General features: G+C 49.1%; 1 pseudogene; it reads right to left on the minus strand.

Annotated features, from left to right (window-relative positions):
- Positions 1-5,676: 5,676 nt before the first annotated feature.
- On the minus strand, positions 5,677-7,568 carry LOC132219298 (DNA polymerase lambda-like; annotated as a pseudogene).
- Between the last annotated feature and the right edge of the window lie 14,150 nt (positions 7,569-21,718).

A 21,718-nucleotide genomic window follows, 5' to 3' on the forward strand; every position in this document is an offset into this window, starting at 1 on the left:
CCTGTCAGCCCAGCGGGAGGGCAAGGAGGAGGCCTCTGTCAATGGCTTCTGTAATAGCATGGCCTGTGCTGTGGCAGCTCCAAGATCCTCACACCAGAATGTCCCAGGGGCACGATCCTGAATGAGAAACCTGAGCTTGCACTTCATGGTCAAGGGGCGTTGAAGACCTACTTCGTGCCAAGCATGGACTTGGTACTCCTCATCCATCAGGCATTTTCTCTTCGCAGCTCTTAGCTAAAGTGAGGAACCAGCCTCAAAGATAAGGGACCCACTGAACATCACAGTCATTTCAAATCCAGATTGTCTGCCTTCAAGGCCCTTTCCTCTACATGTCCACCACGCTCTTCTCCCCACACACCTGCTGGCTGCATGACGCAGTTGTGTCAATACACATAAGGGAAGGGAATGGAGAGAAGAACAGAAGCAGGCATACTAGAGCTAAAGTGCCCAGTCCACACCCAGCCTCCTGGTCACAGCTGATTGGCCAGGAGGGAACAGCTGGCCCATCACAGGCCAATCAGATTCTCCCTCTGGGAATTTTGCCAGTGAGCTCTTTCATTTCCTTACAATGGTCATAAACGTGCACATCTGTCTCAGTCCAGTTGAGCTGAAGGACCTGGCAGGCTCGATGGAATTGGAGGTATCTGTGGTGGGAAAAGACAACATGGAGTTTCTGGCAAGGCCCAGGAAGAGAATATTCTCGATCCCTATGGTTCTGAAGCCGGGCTCAACATCTGCAGGAAAAACTACACGCCAGCTGAAAGGCAGCTCCCCGATGCTGCGCCCTGGTGCAGATGAAGTTTCTGACCAAGCGATACCAAGTGGCCAGGTAACCAGAGCTGCCCATGATGAGCTGGGTTTTGTCAGATCCCCCCAGTCACAAGGGCAGGCGGGACCAGCGGAGATCCGTCATAAGATGGGGGTGGTACGTTCAAGATCAGCACAAGTGAGCTGCCGGAACAGTTAGCCCCGACGCCCATGTCACACTCCAGTGTTACCCCAGCCCTCTCCTCACACCTATGGCTGCATGAGGGGTCCCTTGAGGCCAGCTGACCGAGGAGGAGAAAATCCGAGACAAGTTCATAGAGGAGTCAGCTCAGTGCATGTCAGTGTGAGCAATGGCTGCTGGTACTCGGAGACAGGGGAGAACACATTTGGCACCCAGATGATCCAGTGGGGGCATTTCTTGGTGTTTTCATACCCAGTTTTAACAATACATCGGCAGGTATAGCAGCCAAGGCTTGAAAAGTGCATGGTAGCCAAAGGTCAGAAGTCTCAGGAATGAGAGTCGGGGTCATCCCACCAAACAAGCCACTTAGACCAGCAGAAACACTGGCCCAGGGTAAGAAGAATCTAGTTCAGGTGATAGGGAAGGGGCATATTGATTATCAGAGTCTTGAGATCAGGAGCCGTAGTTTGTCCCGCTAGCCCATCTCTTACCAGTTTCCCTAGAAAACAATCCACAATCCTAGAGAAGCCAGTAGAGAGGGGGCAGGCTTACTATGAGAAGCAAGCGAATCTGAGCAGCTCAGAGGATGGTGTATCATGGATACTGTCCACCAAGCTCCTACTCTTCCAGGCCACTCACCAGTCCCCCAGCTGCTGAGAATATCAGCTGCTGTTGGCTCAGGGCTTCATCCCTCACTGGACATCGCTTTAACCAAGATACACCCCCTCCCAGGGAGGGCTCTGGCCCATGACTGGCTGATGGGGGGATGCAAAGGCCCAGCTCACATACCTCGGGACAACGATGAAGGGCCGTCCCACTTGCAGAGCTCCCTGCACAATTAGCTGAGGTCTCTATGGCAACCGCATTAGGGACCATCTTCTCTCTCCGCTCAGTCCTACTTTCCTTGCCCCCTTCCACTCCTAATTAAAGTTTTGCAAGCAGCTCTCCATCTCAGAGTCTTTTCCAGGGACCCAACCTGGAAAGGCATCCCCCAAGCTCAGGCAGGGATACTGAGAAACTCGAATGATGCTGACTCGGTTCCTTGATGCAAGGAACCCCAACAGTTGAACAGCAACCTACCAATCATCAGTAAAGCCTTTTGTTGATCTACTAGAGGCCCGATGCATGAAATTCGTGCAAGGAGCTCAGCCCTCACAGCCCCAGCTTCATCCGGACGGTTGTTCTGATGTTCAGTCTAATTAGCATATTAGCTCTTTATTATATAGGATCTTCAGTTTGGTTGTTTTCAACCTGTCCCTCAGGGTTCAAGAAAATTACCCAAGGAAAAAGGAATGCAGCCTGAACCACACTTCATTGGTGACTTCCACTCATGCGCCCTTTTTCTTCACTTGAAATCATCTGACTTGGGAAATTTTTAAATAATAGCAAGACAAGGACAAATCCAGGGACCTCTACTAGGGAGCATGGCCAAGCTCGTCCTTCAAAAAGGAAAGGAAGAGAGATTAGCATTTATGATGTCTACAGGGGCTCAGCGTTGCACAGGAATATTTTTAGCAGATGACAGAGAAAAATGCAGGAAACAGGCTGATTGATTGACAGACAGCCCAATTTGTAATCTGGACATCTTTAATAAAGTCTGCAATGCAGGATTATCAATCTTTTCTCACCTCGATTTCTACCCTTCACAAGGAGATGGCCTTGATTTTGGAGGACGAAATAAGTGGCTTCTTTACCCAAAGGCTTGCTGTATATGGCCGAGCCCCAGCAGCCTGGGGTCAGTCCTTAGGAACCAAGTCTCATCAACTTTTCGCGAGAAGAGAGTTTTTCTGACTAGTTACACATAGGGAATCAAGCTCTTTACATAAAGCCTTCCTGTATTTAAATGCAAGCAAAATGCAGATGCCAACTTCATCTGGATGCTATAATGCTGCTCCAAGAAGCTAAAGTCACAATAAGCTGCCAAAACCGGTTTGGCTCAGTGGAAGGAGCGTCGGCCTGCGGACTGAAGGGTCCCGGGTTCGATTCCGGTCAAGGCCATGTACCTGGGTTGTGGGCACATCCCCAGTGGGAGATGTGCAGGAGGCGTCTCTATCTCTCTCCCTTCCTCTCTGTAAAAAATCAATAAAATATATTTTTTAAAAAATAAAAAATAAAAAAAATAAAGTCACAATAAGCAAGTTTCGTGTGTCAGCCAAATGCAAAGCTCTCTCTATCCAGGATCTCTGTTGACTCGGACAACCCCTTGAAGCAGGTGCAGTGCTATTCTTTTTTAAAATATATATATTTTTATTGATTTCAGAGAGGAAGGGAGAGCGAGACAGAAATATCAACGATGAGAGAGCATCATTGATCAACTGCCTCCTGCACACCCCCCACTGGGGATCGAGCCTGCAACCCGGGTATGTGCCCTTGACTGGAATCAAACCTGGGACCCTTCAGTCTGCAGGCTGACAGTCCATCCACTGAGCCAAATCAGCCAGGGCATGCAGTGCTATTCTCATTCCCATTCTGCAGATGAGCAAACTGAGGCTCTGAGAAGTTACATGATTTGCCTGAGATTAGAAAATGTTGTAAGTGTTGGAGCTCGAACCCCAACCCGGTCTGTCTGAGGGAGAGCCTGTTTTTAACTAGGACATTATACTCCGATATCCTAAAGATTTTTAACAATGTCATCTATACATCATAGCATCATAGCCCCTTATATTTCAGATTTTAAGACTTATGTATTAAACTTAATGTTTTCTATGATAATTTTTAAATGGGAGGCTGTATACCCCCCACTTTTGCAGGATAGGGGTGAGGTATATTGCCTGTTGTCTATTTTTAAGATCTTTTAGTCAATTTGTCTAAAACTATTTCTTACTTCCATGTTAATAATAAAATTCAAATTATCCTATATAATAAAAGGGTACTATGCAAATAGACTGAACGGCAGAACAACTAAACAATCAAAGTGTAATATGCTAATGATATGCTAAGGCTGCTCAGCCACTTGCTATGATGTGCACTGACCACCAGGGGGCAGATAGTCAACTGGTCGACCAGTCGCCATGACGGGCACTGACCACCAGGGGGCAGATGCTCCGACCAGTAGGTTAGCTTGTTGCTGGGGTCTGGGGTGGGGACTGAGCGAGATGGGCCAGACATGCCCTGGAGCCCTCTCGAGGCCCCTCCCGGGCCTAATCATGCACCAGTGGGGGCCCTCAGCCTGGCCTGCAACCTCTCACAATCCGAGACCCCAGGGGGATGTCGGAGAGCAGTTTCAGCCTGATCCTGCAGGCCACTCCCCTTGGGAGGGCGCCATATGCAGGGCTCATGGCTGGCAAATGCTGCTGTGGCAGCGCGAACCTCTCCAGATTGCGACTGGGCACAAGCCCGTGGCAGGCACAGTGGGGCCGGGATGAGCGGGAGTGGCAGGTAGGAGCTGTAGGCAGCCTTTGACTACAGGGTTCAGCCCAATCCCTGCAGGCCACCCAGAGGGACCCCACCTGTGCACCGAGCCTCTCATAATTTTATAAACTCACAAATAAAAGCCGAAAGGAAATTCTATGACTGACATGCTTTGTTGAAAATAAACATATTGCAGCTAGAACAATGTCTTTTCTAGCTTGCCTAACACCAAGACAAGTGAGATTTCCACATGCAATTCTGCTGCCCAGAATTTCTCTCTTCTTTTAGGGAGCGGAGGGTGGGCTGGAAAGGGAGAACGGTGGCTAGATAGCTGCATATTTATCCTGTAACAGCTTCTTTTTTAAAAAATATATTTTTATTGATTTCAGAGAGGAAGACAGAGGGAGAGAGAGATAGAAACATCAATGATGAGAGAGAATCATTGATCGGCTGCCTCCTGCATGCCTCACACTGGGGTATATCCGACAACCTGGGCATGTGCCCTTGACCGGGAATCGTACCGTGACCTCCAGGTTCATAGGTCGACGCTCAACCACTGAGCCACGCCAACCAAGCCGGTCTTTGCCACTTTTGCTCATGTTCCCAGATAGCCTGTTCTAGGGCAGGGCCCACAGGAGATGCTGATGGATAAACAGGCACCCCTGAATGCCTGACCTCATGAAGTCTCCCTTTTAATGTCCACCAGTGTCCTTCTGAGTTCAGGAGCTGACTCAGGCCTGGCCTATATGAAGAGCAGTTAACTTGTATTTCTGCGTTCCCATTCAGCTCCCCTCTCCATGCCCACTTGGGTGGAAGAAGGCAGGCAGGGGCTCCAGCAGCTCACAGACCCCAGGCAGGTTGAATGTGAAATGCACTTTACTAGGCCCCTGGGTTTTCCAACGCTGTCCTCACAGAGCCTGAGGCACCCTCTCCCAACACGTCCAGCTGCACAGGAAGTGGGGTGGGTAGAGGGAATACACGGAGTGGTTCATTCTCCTGCTCCAAAGGATCTTGGGTAATGCTGGCCAGAGCTACTTGCCTCTCCCCCCGCAGCCCCATCCCACCCCCAGCAGCTACACCAGTGGTCGGCAAACTGCGGCTTGCGAGCCACATGTGGCTCTTTGGCCCCTTGAGTGTGGCTCTTCCTAAGCCTTAGGAGTACCCTAATTAAGTTAATAACAATGTACCTACCTATCTAGTTTAAGTTTAAAAAATTTGGCTCTCAAAAGAAATTTCAATCGTTGTACTGTTGATATTTGGCTCTGTTGACTAATGAGTTTGCCGACCACTGAGCTAGACCCTCATCAGGGTAGAGAAAGGGGATGCCTGGGCCTTCAGCACAGGAAACTAGCTTTACACCAGCCACCTGTTCCTGCTTAAAGTGAGAGGCAATGGGCCACGTGCAAACCTCTACCAAGAGCAGCTGTGTAGGAGAAGGGAGCGCAGTCCGCTCTTGCCGGGGCAGAGCATGGCAGACCCTGGGAGCCAGGCTGGCCCTTTTCCTCGGGCCCAGGGAGCTGTGATTGAGGTGGTGAGTAGGGCAGCTGGTCCAGTGGGTGCCCCCTCCGCCTCAACCATGGGTCAGGACACCAGTCCCGCTCAGCTGGTTCTCCGTAGGGGAGGCCTAGGAGCCTGAAGACATCCTTCTCAGTGGGGGTGGGAAGCACTCGGCCAGGCCCCACCTTGAGACCTCGGGTGTCCCACACCACAGCTGTGCTGAGGGCAAGCTCATGCCCTCGGTCTGGCCGGAGCCCGCATGGAGCAGGCTGAAGTGGGCAGAGCCGGTGAAGTAGAGCAGGACGCACGCAAACTCGCTGTAGGGGACAATGATGGTCCAGTCGTCGGTGCCGTACCAGGAAGAACCCAGCCCTGGTCCTGGGAGCTGGCGCACACCCGGGTACTTCTGCTGCTGACTGTTTTCCTCCTGGCTCACCAAGCCATCAGTGAGGAGCCCTCGCTGCCACAGGCTGTCCAGGAAGCCCTGGTGAGACCGGCCATCCGGGTGAGTGACCGCACGCCCACATCACCACAGGTTGCTTTCCCCATGGGTAGGAACGCCACACACAACGGCCCAGGGTTAAAGGCCTGAGCTGATCCCCGGACTTCTGCTCAGTCTCGGTAGCCTCCTCCCTGGGCATGCGTTCCAGAAAGTCATGGTAATGCTTCAGGCCGATGGCCTGCTGGGTAGTCGGGGAGGCCTGGTTGCGGATCTTTTCTAAGCTCCAGAAAGCTGGACAGTTTGGGTTCCAGCTCCCCAAATATTAGAGAAGAGTTCCCAGACAGGCATGCTGTCACTGATGTGGTCCAGCTTCCGGCGATGTCCACTTTCTAGGGTCGCTCCTGTCTTCTCGGCCATCCGTTTCCCAATCCCAGGGACACTCTAGGCTTCCTGGAAGGAGGTGACAGGCTTGTAGAAGCTCCTAAGGGCATCGGCGGCCTTGGCATAGCCACGGGCCCTCCGCTCCTCTCCCTGAACACTGTAGGCTTTGGCCAGCACTTCCAGCTTTTCTGTGATGTGGCTGTTGTGGTTGGTCACCTTCTGCCTCGAAGGCTGTGCACAGACCCACTTATCCAGACCCTCGGGGGCTGGGCTGGGCTCACCATCTCCCTCAGGGGGGATGGGGCAGTGGCCACTGACCAGGGCTTCCAAATCAGCTGCGCTAACTTGGGTCTCTTTCCCACCACTGGTTTCATCATCAGAGCCAGGTGGGGCTTGGGTGTTTGGAGCTGCTTCTGTCCTCTGGGGAGGAGATACAGGTCTAGTGGGGGTAGGTTGTCCTGAGCAGAGCGGCACAGGCTCCAGTTGAAGAGTCCTGGTCCGCCTTACTGAGCTGTGGTATGAAGATGCTGAATCCTGGTGTGTCCACTAGCCTTCTCTCCTGCAGGCACAAGCTCAGCCAGGCTGACTTTTCCTGCTGAGCACCTGAGGGCAGTCTAAGGGGGCAGAGGGCTTGCTCACAGTCCAGTCCATCATTCACCACCATGTGGGTGACCCCTGGGGCCTGAGCAGAATCTATTTGGCCACCATGTTGGACAATCTGCTTCTCACAGAGTTCTGCCTGGGCTCGCCCGATGACAGTGGGCACAACATGGGCCCTCAGGGAACTCAGCCACTCTTGCTTCTTCTCTGCCTTCCCTCTTGGGAATCTCTGCAAGTGCTTTAATGATGGATAGCATGGATTTTCTTCTGCTTGGGAAATGCCTTCAAGATGCCCCTGGGTCCACCGAGGAATGGCTGGACCCCAGGCTTTTTAGCAGGGCAGCCCATGAGAGCGGATGAAGAACAGCTCCTTTTTTATTGTTTTCTGTTCTCTGCAGATAGCTTCAAGCTTTTTTTTTTTTTTTAATTTAAACATAATAAGAAAGAAATGCCATTTATTGTTTGTGGTCTGATGGTTTCAATATCTTAAGTCTCTGTAGATCCCGTTATGTTGCCTGCTTTTGCTGGTTTTCACTCCTGGAGTGGGTGTCCTTGTGTGCCTGGTTATTGTTGACTATCATCCAGGTGTTTTTTTTGTTTTGTTTTGTTTCTGTTCCAATAACACTTTATACACTTGGAAATTTGAATTGTATATAATTTTCACTTGACATAAAATACTATTCTTCTTCTAATAGCATTTCAAAAATTTCAAAATCTAAAAATCATTCTGAATTTATGGGCCTTACAAAAACAAGTGACCCTGCAGATTCAACACAATACCTATCTAAATTCCAATTACTGTCTTTTCAGAAATTGAAAAGCTGATTCTAATTTCATATGGAAATTCAAGGGCCCCAAAATATCTAAAATAAATCTTGAAAACAACAAAGTTAAAGAACTCACATTTTTTTAATTTCAAGACTTACTAGGAAGTTACAGGACTTTTTTTATTTTTCATTTTTTGTAATGTGCTTGTCTGTCCTTATGCCAAACAAGATTGTGTGGTATTGTCATAAGGACAAACACATTGCAAAAAACAAAACGAAAGACCACTATCCCTCATGAATATAGGTTAGAAACATTTAAGAATAATGGCAAAGATAATTAAACATTGTATGAAAAGACTCAGCCACCATGACCAAGAGAGGTTTATTATAGGAATGTAAGACTGGTTCAATATTTAAAAAATTATCAACATAATTTTTCATATTAACAAAATAAAGAAAAAATCAGAGGATAACACCAACTGACACAAAAAAGTGATAAAATTCAACGCCTATTCATGATTTTAAAAAACACTCTCAGAAAAATAGAAGGAAACCTCCTCAACTTGTAAAGAGTATCTACAAAATGCTTCCATCTACCATGATGCTTCATGGTAGAAGACTGAATGCTTTCTCTATAAAATGCAGACCATTATTCTAATGGCTAATGACTTCAAACATTTTTTCATATACTTTTTTGCCATCTGCATATGTCCTTTTTAATGAATTGTTCAAGTTTCTTGTGCATTTTCAAGTTGGGTTGTTTTCTTACTGTTGTGTTTTGAAAGTTCTTTACATATTCTGGATATAAACCCTTTGTTCAATATGTTATTTAAAAATATTTGCCCCAAGTCTGCTGCACACTTCTCAGAACAGTGCCCATGTCCAGGACCAAGAGGTGGGAGAACAGAGAGAGAAAAAACATTGGAAACTCTACCCCCTCTTGAGATCACAGCTCCTCTGATTAAAAAAATAAATCTCTCTGCCCTAGAGTTTTATTTATTTTCTTTATAGGAATAATCTGAGGCCTAATGTGAAAGCACCTGTGCTCAGAGATCTGCTTCCCTAACGGAGCCATACCAGCCTGGGCCCACCCTAACCCAAGTCCAAAGCCTGCTGTTTCCTGCCCCAGGACAGGCTGGGTCATCAGAACCTGGGCTGTAATTCTGCATGAAGGCTGCTCCACTTCCAGGCCACCCTCTTCTGAGGACGTAGCCCCGGGGCCCCAGCTGACTGTAGCGGGGACCTCCCTCCCTGGGCTGGCTCCTGGCTTCCATTCTGCCTGCTCTGCCCAGCGGGCTGAACAGCTTGGGGTCAGTAGCCCTTGGGGCAAAAGCAGCCTCTGGTCATTCCCCTCTCTGGTTCCTATTCTTTCCCCTGTTGACCTAGTCATTTTTTACTGTCTTGTCATCAATTTCATACTATTTTAGAAGATTTCAAAAAATATTTTATGCAGCTTTTATAGTTGTTTCCAGTAGGAGAGTTGGTTCAAAGAGTTTAGCCTGTCACTGCTAAGAGGTCTCATCCTACAAGTTTCTCAAGAAATAATCGACTCAGACCAAATTTGGGAGCCTACTAATACTTGAAGTTTGATTTATGTGTCTTAAGACAAAATAATAGATTTTTCAGCAAACATATCTTTAACTGTGCCCACTGAGGTCTGCAGGTCACAGAAGGCTGGGTTAGGGTCCTCAAACGAAGGGGGGACCTAGAGGTGGGAAGGGAAGATCATAACAGTCACCCCAGCATCAGGCTCACTGGCTCTGCCAAGAGCGGCTGTACAACCTGGCCAATCATGCCAGCTCCTGGCTGGTTTTCTCAGCTGGAAAATGACAATAATAATAATAATGCCTGTCTCACAATGGTGTCGTATGGATTCAATGAGGCTAAATAATACATGCAGAGCCTTTAGCACAATGTTAAGCGTCTGATAAACAGGATGATGATTATTGTCCCTAAGATGCTGATGGCCTCAGACACACGCACACATGTTCACCAGACTGCCCCCTCTTCTCCACACATGCACGCGGACCTAGACGAGAACCATGCCCCCTGTTAATGATGATTTGAATAAATCACTCCATTCTGATGGTCTGGCTGCTAAGGACATCATTCTGAAGAACTTAAAGGCAGGCCTCCTGGGTTTTATCTCCTTTTAACTCGTTCTGTGACCTACAAATTGGAAGGAGGACAATAACTCAGATGTGGACCGGGCCTGGAGATCCTCCCCGATATAAGATAGCCCTGCAGCCACGGGGCAGGTTGTGCTGTTGGGATAAAGCAGAAGGCTGTTTGAAAATAATCAAAAATTCTCTCAGGAAGCCCAATTATATTTTTACATCAAGAATCAAAATGCTGGTGCCACAGCCTTCAGCCTATCATTCACAGGCCTTTTATCCTGTAATTAAGCCAGATCTGCTGCTGGGCTAATTCTTCCCTGAATGACACCACCCTTTGAGCCAGCCCGTATGTCGGCAGAAGACTTCACTCTGATGATCTATTACACCAATACATCACCGCAGTGAGCTGCCTCCTTAATGATTTATCCATAACACATCATCAGAGTGAGGCGCACTCGTAATATATTGCTCAATAAGTCTGCGGTGGCCACGGGGAAAGCCATGAGCAGCAGCTGAGTCGGTGCCCTTACATGGCTGGTGTCAGCCCGCGGGGCCATGCTGGGCTCTCCCTCCCTAAACAAATGTTTATGTAGGTGGGAGGGCTCCCGTGCCAATAGCCTTTTAAAATATGAAGAACCATGACCTTAAGAAAGGCCTATAAATCCAGAGCAGAAAGGCCCGCAGTGGGTTGTGGAGTCCACCCCTCTCAGCCTGTCAAATAGGTAGAAAGCATTTTTCTTTTGGCTGTGACTTAGCAGAAGGCCAGGGCCACTGCACCGCACAACCCCAAGGGGCGCTGTTGCATTGTAGTCTGTGCAAACGGTACCTCCTAGAGTTGTGCAATGTGCAGGCCACGCCACCTCACATGGCAGCCCTGTAGGAGGCCCCGGTCAACAGCAAGAGACTTCTGGTATCCGACTGCCTGTTCTAGGAATAACCCTATTTCGTGGGCTTGCTGTGAAATTGCACACGGTCATGTATGTAGAGCACCTATCACATAGGAAGCACTCGGTAAATGCCAGGAACGACGGACAGCAACCTTAACAAATCCCAAGAGCCAGGAAAGCTGTAGGTCTAGGGCTGGTAGCAGGCAGACCTTGTGTATTGTGTTCTTCATCCTGTGGGGCCCTAATTTTTATGTATGTACTAGAGGTCTGGTGCACGAAATTCATGCACAGGTAGGGTCCCTAGGCCTGGCTGGCGATGAGGGCTGATCTGTGGAGCAACCGACGAGGCGATCGGGGCCCCCACTCACACCTACCCTGACCTGGCACCACCCGCTCGCTGATCGCCCCGCCGGTTGACCCACAGATGGTGGCTGGCAGGGCGGTCCGGGGCCCTTGCTCAAACCCACCTTAGCCTGGCGCTGCCTGCTCATCTCCACCATCCCGCTTCAGTCCCGCTCTCCACCAACCTCCCGTGTCCCCTGCCCCACCCCTTCCACCCACTGGCCTGGCCCGATCGGCCCCCATTGGAGCCAGCCAGCCAAACCCCACCCACGCACGAATTCCTGCACTGGGCCTCTAGTTCAGTGGTCACCAACTGGTGGTCTGTGAAGTCCAAAAGGTTGGCGGCCGCTGGTTTAAGGAAACCTTTGGAGCAGTGGTCAAAAAGGTTGGTGGCCACTGCTCTAGTAAACATATAACAATGATAGCTGGCTCTCTGACTGTATAACAATGCACCGGGCGTGTTTTAAATGCTTTATGGCTACTAAATTATTTAATCTTCATTAGCTATCATTAGCCCCATTTTGGATATGAGGAAACTGAGGCAGAGAGAGGTTAAGTAATATGCCCAACATCACAGAACTAGTAGTCAGTGGCAGAGCTAGAGTTTGAACCCTGGTAGTCTGGCCCCAGGGCCATGCTTTTAAACACCACCTAATATCTATCTAGTCTTACAGTGGAATACTATACAGCAGTGAAAACAGATTAGCTGAGTGCTGTGAGCTGCTCCAGCAAATTAACTGAACCTAGGGAGGGTGTCAGTGGAACCCCTGACCTATAGCCTGCAGGTCAGAAGCACCAGTGATGCCCTTGGCTTCCAAGTGGCATCTACAGTGTGTCTGTGCATATCTGGGGGTGGGGGGGGAGCAGTCTTGTGGGGCTGAGCCCTTAATCTGCAGGATCTCTGGACAGATGGTGTCAGAACTGAATTAAATTGTAAGATACCCAGCTGGTGTCACAGAAATTTGCTTGTTGTGGGGGGAAATCCCCACACATCTGGTGACTGCAAGGAAAGTGCTGTATGTGAGTAGTAAAGGAGACTCACAGGGGAGAAACACACAGCAGGGAAGCCTGGATTATTCCTATAGAGGAAGGTAGAAAACTGAGTTTTTGCCTCACAGCAATGCTCCAGAGGAACCATACTAGCTCCCTAAGGCTGCCATAACCAATCGCCACAAATCGAGTAATTTATTCCTTCACAGTTCTGGAGGCCAGAAGTCTGGAATCCATGTTATCAGGTCCACTGTCTCGGTATCGCAGTGATTGTGTTCGGGTAACCTTTGTTTTACTTAATAATGCCACATTCACATCACTTTTATTATAGTATAACTAGAGGCCTGGCACACAAAATTCATGCAAGGGTACAGTCCCTAAGCCTGGCCTGTGATCAGGGCCATCTTTCCCAGCTGCCCGCATCAGCCCTGCCCCCTGCCACCACCCACCCCCGGTTCCCCATTCGCCATCGGGTGATCGATGCCTGACAGCCAGGAGAAGAGACTGAGAGATTGGCTGTTCCCACCCACTCGCTGACCCAGCCCTGCCACGGGTCGCCCTCTGTGTGTGGGGCGACTGGCGGGGCAGGGGCCTTGGCCTGGAGCCACCCATATCTCCCGCCACCCAACCCTGGTTCCCTGTTCACCATCAGGCAGTCGGAGCCTGCCGGCCAGGGAAAGGGACCAAGAGGTGGTCAGTGTGCCTCATAGTGACTGGTCCAGCGGTCATTCTGGTTGTTCGCTGTTAGGGTCAATTTGCATATTGCCCTTTTATTATATAGGATAGAGGCCTGGTGCATGGGTGAGGGCCAGCTGGCCTGACCTGATGGGGGCCCCGGATCAGGATGGGGGTCCCCACTGCGGGGAGGGGCTGGCCAGGGAGAGGGGCTATGAGAGGTTTGCAGGCTGGCCCACCCCCAATCAGGGTGTGTGTGTGGGGGGGTCCCCGCTGGGGGGTGGGGCCAGCCTGGGTGAGGGGCTGGTAGTTCCGGTCTCCGGTCATTCTAGTCGTTCCGCCGTTTTGGTTGCTGGGCTTTTATTATATAGGATTGTTGTTTATTATTAGTAGCTGTTGTTCATCTTTTAGTGTGCCTAATTTATAAGCTAAACTTTGCCATAGGTCTGTATGTATAGGAAAAAAACAGCACAGAGAGGGTTTGATAATATCCTTGGTTTCAGGCATCCACTGGGGATTTAGAACATATCCCACAGATAAAGGGAGATGACTGTGGTTGGATGACTCCAATCTCTGCCTCTGTCTTCACGTGGCTGTCTTCCATCTGTGTGTGTGTGTGTGTGTGTGTGTGTGTGTGTGTGTGTTTCCAAATCTGTCTCTCTTTCTAAGGACTCTAGTTACTGGATTAGGGGCCCAGGATAATCCAGTGTGACCTCATCTTAACTTGATTACATCTACAAAGACCCTATTGCCAAATAAGGTCACATTCAATTAGAACTTCAGCATATCTTTTGAGGGTGACACAATCCAGCCCAAAACAGAACCTCAATAAGTATTACTACACAGAGGAACTAGAGTGGGAGAGAGAATCCAAATTAGCTAAATCCTCATCTACCTTAGCAGAAAGCCGAGAGACAATGACTGCAGCTGGTAAAACAAGCATGGTGGAATAGGTGGGGACTATTTGTGTGAAGGTGATCACCAGAAGCACTAAAAACTGACATGGTTAACAGTGGTCGGCCCCAGGGACAGGCCTGCGGCAGGAAGATGTGGAGAGCCTGTTTAGGGGACTTTGGGGAAATTTGAATATGGACTGGTTATTAGGTGATATCACATAATTACTGTTCATTACCATTTTGGTAAGCTTTCTAATGGTATTATGTTGATGTAAGAAAAGGTCTTATTCTTCAGAGAAGCAGGTTGAAGCTGGGGTGAGAAGTCATAGCTACACCTGCTTTAAAATCCTTCAGAAAAAATACAGATGAGCAAATATGGCAAAACATTAATACTGGTTAAGTCTAAATGAAGAACATCAGAACATCTGGAGGATCAGTTTATTTGCTCTACTTTTACGAGTGGTTCCACTATCAAAATTTTAAAAGTGGAGAGATTTTAAATAAGTCTTGGAATGTGCTTGCTCTCCATACCCTTTCACTCTTCTTGAACCTGTGGACACAAAGAATAGGACCTCTGAGGTCTTGTAGTTCAATCCCCTTAGGTTACAAATGGCTAGAAAGGTGTTATGACAACCAAGTCACAAAGCCAATTAGTGGGTGAGCTGGGACCAGGGTCTCCAGGAGCCTCATCCAGGGCTCCATCTACTGTTCCATCCATTGCCTACTTCAGTTAGCAGCTAAAGGAGCTATGTTTTAGGTCAGTAAGCAATGGTGGTAGCTTTTTTTTTTTTTTTCTTAATGCAGACATTGCCCATGGGTCCTTGAGTTCTTGTATATAAGAAATCTTGATTATAGCCTGGAAGTTTTATTTTCTTCAACATGCCAGTAAAGTATACTTGAGTCCTTTAGCTCTTAAATTAACCCCTTTGGGGTTTAGCAATGCGTGTCAGCTGAGCAATAAGCATCTATCATCTGTCTTTCATTAATATTCATCATAAGTGGCCAACAGCTCATGGGAACTAAGTCCTGCAGATGAGATTTTTCCTAAATTTGAACTTCTTGACTTTACGGGTATTCAAAGTGCTTAAGAAGCCAGTCTAGACACTACAGTCATCAAAAGGGAAGGAATAAGCAGTTGTGATCTTGAGAACAAGCTGTATTGGAGGTTAACTAGTTGCCCAGAAAGCCAGGCGAGACACCGCTAGCATGTGCAGGACTGTAGAACATTCTGGTGCCCCGTGTCTGTCTGCAGCTCAGGTTCCCAGACCCCTTCTACCCATCTGGCCTGTCTCCCAACCCCCTTTCTCCTCTCTCACATCCGAAAGTAAGAAGGTTAGGGATGTGGCAGGGTTGGCAAAGACAAGCTTTACCTTAGGGTTTAAACTGGAATTTTCTTGTTCTAACAAGAGGCAGGGTATGACTGGACAGGGAAACCAGGAGACGGGACTCAGGCACACTCACCCCCAGGCTGAAAAGGAGGACCAGCCTGTGGGATCCTCAAAGGACGACCCAGCAGCAGTGGAAACACAGCCGTTGTCCCTGAATTATCCCCTTAGGGAGCTAGAAGCCTTGATGAATCAGTGACATGGAGGCCAGGGCAGGGTGTGGTTCCAGTGGGAAGCCAGGCCTGCAGAAGGGATGAGTTCCTGGAGGGCGAGGAGGCTGTGGCCCGCTGCTGAGCTGGAGCAGGGCTGTTACTTCACTCGGCGGCAGTCAGGGGAAGCTAGGGATCAAGTACAGGATGTTCCTCTCTCCATGCTAGTATTCAGGAGATAAGCCTGAGCATGCTTAGGGTGTGAGCCTCCCATGTGATCAGAGGCAGGGGGTCCACAGTCCACCTGCAGACAGACCAGGGTCAACTGGAGTGAGAGGCACAGGACAGCGAGAAGGCCATGAACAGATCCTTCTTTCTGGCCCTCCAGACCGCTCTCCCACCCACCCACCCCTCACGAGGAGGACCAGAGGGAGTTCCAGAAACTCCTGCCCCAACTGCTGAGCAGCTGCGGGGTTCCAGGAACAATGTCTCTGAGGTTGGACCCATTTTCTTTATTGGGCCTCTAGGTAGTGACCCTCTCTCTCCTCTCCACAATCTGGGGTGCAGGGCGGAAGAAGAAAGGAGGTAAGTTTACCATAAGGAGAGCAGAAGGAGTATCAATGAGGAAGGAAAGAGACAGAAGGAATGTTATGAAGACACTTGGAGCCCAGTGCGCAATTCGAAATCGCGCAGCACAGCCCACCCTTGAGTCGCAGGTCCGGCCCTGCCTCGCTCCCCGGGACCCACAGCAGCCGCGGCCGCTGCTGATCAGACCCTCCCCCAGCGCAGGCGCATGGAGGCCCCTGCCACCCCACCCCCAATGCTGCATGCGCAACCTCCTCCTGTCTGGTCAACCTGTTACGGTGTCTCGGTTAATTAGCATATTTCTCTATTATATATACATATATAGATTGGTTTCTACACACACACACACACACACACACGCACACACACACACACACAATCTGCCTAAGAAATCCTATCCTATATAATAAAACCCTAATAAGCAAATTGACTGAACAGCCAAACGACTGGTCGCTATGATGCACACTGACCACCAGGGGGCAGATGCTCAATGCAAGAGCTGCCCCCTGGTGGTCAGTGCACTCCCACAGGGGAGCCGCTCAGCCAGAAGCTGGGCTCACAGCTGGTGAGTGCAGCGGCAGTGGCGGGAGCTTCTCCTGTCTCCGTGGCAGCGCTAAGGACCCCGGGCAACAGGCTTAAGCCGGCAGATAGACATCCCCCACCGGTCCCAGACTGCAAGAGGGCACAGGCCAGGCTGAGGGGACTCCCTCCCCCCTCCAAGTGCACAAATGTCGTGCACCGGGCCTCTAGTAACTAAATAAAAGCAAATTTTTCAGTGAAAGCTAGCAGCATTGTAAGTTCCAATAATGAACAAGTTCCCAGGATGTTCTTTAGTTTCCTCTTCTGTCTTTAAAAAAAAAATTGATTGATTGTTTTGGTGCTAGAAGGTTGGAGGAAGATAGTGGAGAAAGCAACTACTTGTGGGGAGAGGATGAGAAAGATAAGTGGTTAAACTAGTGACTGCTAAAAAGGTACACAGAGCCAGTTTTTCCTTTCTTCTCTGTTTTAATCCAGTGCACACTCGCCTCACCCCGTGGGGATCAACAGTTGCTGAACCCCTTCCAAGCGCTGAGAGCAAAGACTGACTTGTGCCAAGGACTTTGCTCATGTTCTCACTGAGTCCCTAAGACAACTTGGTGAGGTAGATGTTGGTGTTCCGGTTTTACAGATAAGGAAATTGAGGCTCAAGTTATTCACTCACTCACCTAATGTCACAAGACAAAGCAATCGATCGATCGGGGTTTCTCTCCAAGGCCTGGGTTTTTTCCACTGCTCCGCCCTGCCTCCCTCCCTCCGCCCTGCACAGCAAATTCACAGATGTGTGTCAGTGCCGGGGAAGGTAAGAAAACGCTGCTCAGGGCAGTCTCCAGGGGCTCAGCTCAGTGAGCGCCGTCCTCTCCAGCTCGTATTGTGATGCAAACAGGGCTGGTTCCCCTCCCCGCTAGCCCCCAGGCCTTTGTCATTTGTCCTGCGGCCGCCTAACCGCTCCCATCTCTACCCTGTCCCACACACTCCAGGACCTCAGTTTCCTAAGTCTCAGCCGGAACATTATTTTACAAGGACACTCGCCAACCTTGAAAGACGAGGTACCCCGAGGCAAAGAAATAAAATTATTGTAGGTGAACAGCGTGATAGTGCAGCGCCATCTAGTGGTGCTGGGGCCCACGGCCCAGGCCCTGACATTTTCAAACAATCAATACCTCATTATTAACCATAATCACGACCTGGTGTTTACTTTTGGAGAAATGTTCAGTAGCAAGGGATGCCCGTGCACTTTTCTGCATGTTTCAGAAGCCTGCGGTCCTAAATGCCACAATGACTGTTACACAGGGTCCTGCCCCAGAGCAAACAGGAGGGAGCGGGAATTGATTGTCTATCTTTTCCATCTGAGCTGCTCACCAAAAACAAAGCATCCCTTGAAGCCACTGACCTTTCACTAACTGCTGGGAGGAAAATGCTTGATAAATAATAAAGAGCCCACTACTGGATGGTGCTTAGAAGCATCTTTTAATTAAAAGAACTGAGCCACTAGAAGGTCAGGTGACTGACATTTAAGTTCCAGTCCAGTAAAAGCATCCATCGAGGGTAAAACTAGACCCAAAATGTAATTGCATTGTCAGCTAGCATTCGACAAGAATCCCCTCTCTGTAATCTGCACAGATGGAGGGGGCCGTGGCTGCTACATTTTGTAGGGGACATAACACTTAGCTTCCTGCCTCCTTTGCCTTCCCCTAGCAACCTTTTCATCTTCCTGCTGCAGCAATAACCACTTGTCTGGCTCAGCATCTCCACAGATGCTGCTCCAGGGCTGGGCTCATCCAATCAGAGACCCGCCTGCCACACCGAGCGCTACCCTAGCAGTGACATGAAAGCCATTTCTTGTCTTTTCCACAGGAGAGCAGGTGCCCTTCCTCCATCAGCCAAGGTGACCTCAACCAAGTTGCTCACTGAACCTGCTCAAGCATCCGTCTCGCTGAGCACCCTCAACGACTCAAAACACGCAGCTAAACTAGCTGGTCTGTCCTCCACTTTTTGGCTCTTCTGGAATAGAGCTCAGGAGCCCAGAGACCAGGAACAAAGTAATAACCCCACCCCTTTACATGACTCACCTTCTCTTGTTCCTAGCTCTACAGCCCTCTAGCTGAGGCCAGCTTGTGTTAACTATCGCAGCCACACCGCGTCACATACCCTTAGCTCCTATGCAGGCAGAACTGCCAGCCCAGTCCCGAGTCAGGCATGGTCAGAGCTGAGAGCTGGGAAGGACGGATGAGGCCCTGCACTCCTGTTTGCCTCGTCCGGATTCCCAAGAGCAGAGGCAGGCACCCGTGCGAGCCTCCGAGAAAATCTTATCATCCCACTGGGATGACTTTGTTTAAAAAAAAGAATCCAGTGACTGTTTTTAATTAGTGAGCCATCATTTATTTAGAGAAAGGTATCATTTTAACAAAATCAGGAGTCCCTGGGAGGCACCGATCTTTTTTCTGTAATAACATTTTCATTATCTGAGAACACTAAGTATTGTACAAAATTACAAAAAGAATTGGGCTTGCCTTTTAAGGACACACAAATCAAGGGTCAGGTCTATCCAGCAAAAGCAAAAAGAGAACTCTCTGAACGCTGGAGAATCCCGGGCCACTTACATGGGCCTCGCCATTTAGACGATGGAAGATGTGGGACCTGTTCCCTTTGCTGGCTTTCTCATTCCTCCTGCCCTTTAACTGAGAGCACTCACCTGGCTCAGCCCCAACATCTGTGTCTCTCTACACTCCCCTTGGACAGCTCACTCATTCTCCTGGCTCCAGTGCTTCCTCCCCTTCTCCCATCACCTGACCCATCTCACTGTCTGCCACTGGAACGTTGCTCCGTCACCTCTAACGCAGTAGGTGAAGTATTGGAGCTCTTCCCCACCTGTTAGTGATGCTATTGATCTGGTCACTCAGGCTTATAACCTTGGAATCTCTGTCTCCCACTGGAATGGCTGCTCAGAGAACAAAGTCTCTTCTTCTCGCCTTCATTGCCCACTCCCCCAACCACATTCTTTATATCACATCTGGGCAAATCTTCCTTTGACCTGACACTGTTTTCACAACGGTACTTCCTCGTTCAAACTTTCTTACACCCAGCTGAATCCCTCTGTAGAGTTTCTGAGGCCACCATGATCAGATCCCATCCTACCTGGTCAAACCTGCCTTCCACTCCTCCTCAAGAGTCAAAAAAGCACCTGTCACATATCTTTCAAGTGGGCTTTGCACTCATTATACCCATTAATTCTCACGATACTAACTAGAAGCCCAAGAGACTGTGACAGGCACGAGGCTACACCAGTAAAAAATGGAGTAGCCAGAACTAGAACCCAGATCTTCAGCCTCCTCTTGTGCAAATTTCACTGTAATCAGGACACATGCCCTTCAGCTCCGCAAACCCGCGTGGAGGGTCTACTCCTGAAAGGCTGTGCCATGCCTCGGTGGGCTCAGTGGGTTAGAACTTCTGCCCTTGTTGACACTCTGACATGGGAGAGAGTAGCTACATCTCTGAAAGAAGACCAGGTAAATCGGGCAGGAGTCCAAACAGTGGGCCAGGTGTGCCGGCTACAGGGCAGTGAGCGCAGTCTGGAAGGGGCTCGAGACGTGATGTGAACATTAGGTAAAACTTCTGAGCGGAGATACCATTTGAAAAGGACAGTGAAGGCAGTGGTGGCAGGGGGTTGCTCCTGGCAGCAGCAGCCACACACACCACTTCAAACCCCCAAATTTCACCCCCCCCTTCAAGGCTCTCCGTGCAGTGTCCCCAGACTAGTCCATGGCCAACCTCTCCCCCTGACTCTCCACCACACTCCCATGATTATAAGGATTCCTGTTCATCTTATTATTTTGAAAGTCACGCTGGTCCTCCCAGTTATATGTTAAGCTCCTTAAAGGCAAGAATGAGGTTCCACTTCCATTCCGTCCAAACGACAGAGTCCGGGACCAACAGTGGGAAGAGTTCTGAATTCAAGTGACTTCACACCTTTCGCTGGCCTTCAACAAAAGAAGGTTTGCTCTACTCGTAAGGGCTGGTCTCTCCCCTTCTACCAGGCCCAGGCCTTCCTCGTGAGTCCCAGTCTGGCTTAACAAGACCCTGGTGAGTGGCCATTTTCACTCACGGCTGGTGGGAGGCTAAGTGAACAGTTTCCATGGAGGTAATAACAAAATTGAAGATGAGCTATCTCTTGACCCAGCAATACCACTAAGAATGCACCCCACAGCTATACCAGCCTATTTGCAGCACAAGAAAATATAAAAAAAAACACTTTTGTCAACTGGGCTCTGATTGGGCCACACAAAGGATCTCTGAGACATATTAAGTGGAAAAGCAAGGTACAGGACAGTATGCAGTCTCCCCATGTGTATGCCCAAAATATTTCTGAAAAGGAAATGGTGATAGCAGTGGCCTTGGGGAAGAAAAAAATGGGTGGCTGGGGGACAGGGGTGGGAGACTAGCTGTCGCCTTTAAAGTCTGAACCATTACATGTATAATTTTTGAAGAATTATGCAACAAATAGCTTTTTAAAACTCTTCAACATTATAGAGAAACTGCCCTTTATTTTTTTTTGTCTTATAATGTTTTGTACTTTTCACTGTACATTTCTCAGATTTATTCTTTTTTTAAAAATATTTTTTATTGATTTTTTACAGAGAGGAAGGGAGAGGGATAGAGAGCTAGAAACATTGATGAGAGAGAAACATTGATCAGCTGCCTCCTGCACACCTCCTACTGGGGATGTGCCTGCAGCCAAGGTACATGCCCTTGACCGGAATCGAACCTGGGACCTTTCAGTCCACAGGCTGACGCTCTATCCACTGAGCCAAACCGGTTAGGGCTCTCAGATTTATTCTTATATATTTCCTATTGATATTGTTACAAATGGTATTGCAGTTAATTTAAAAAATAAGAAACTGCCCATTAAGCCCCAGAATCATCAAGTTTAGAGAAGTAATGAGTGACCCCTGACTGTTCTTCTGAACAGAACCATCTCCTCCACCTGCTAAGTCCTCCTCCCAAGGTCTGGCCTGGCATTGAAACCAATGGCTGCCTGCTTTCGAATGGGTGAAATGTGCTGCCCCACCTAAAACTGAAGCATTCCCAAAGCAAGAAGAATTGCAGAGATAAAGGTTGGGGAAGGGGCCGTGGGGGAAGCAATATGGCTGAAAATTGCTTTTGCCTCA

Source organism: Myotis daubentonii, chromosome 16, assembly GCF_963259705.1.
Source record: "Myotis daubentonii chromosome 16, mMyoDau2.1, whole genome shotgun sequence".
NCBI lineage: Eukaryota > Metazoa > Chordata > Mammalia > Chiroptera > Vespertilionidae > Myotis > Myotis daubentonii.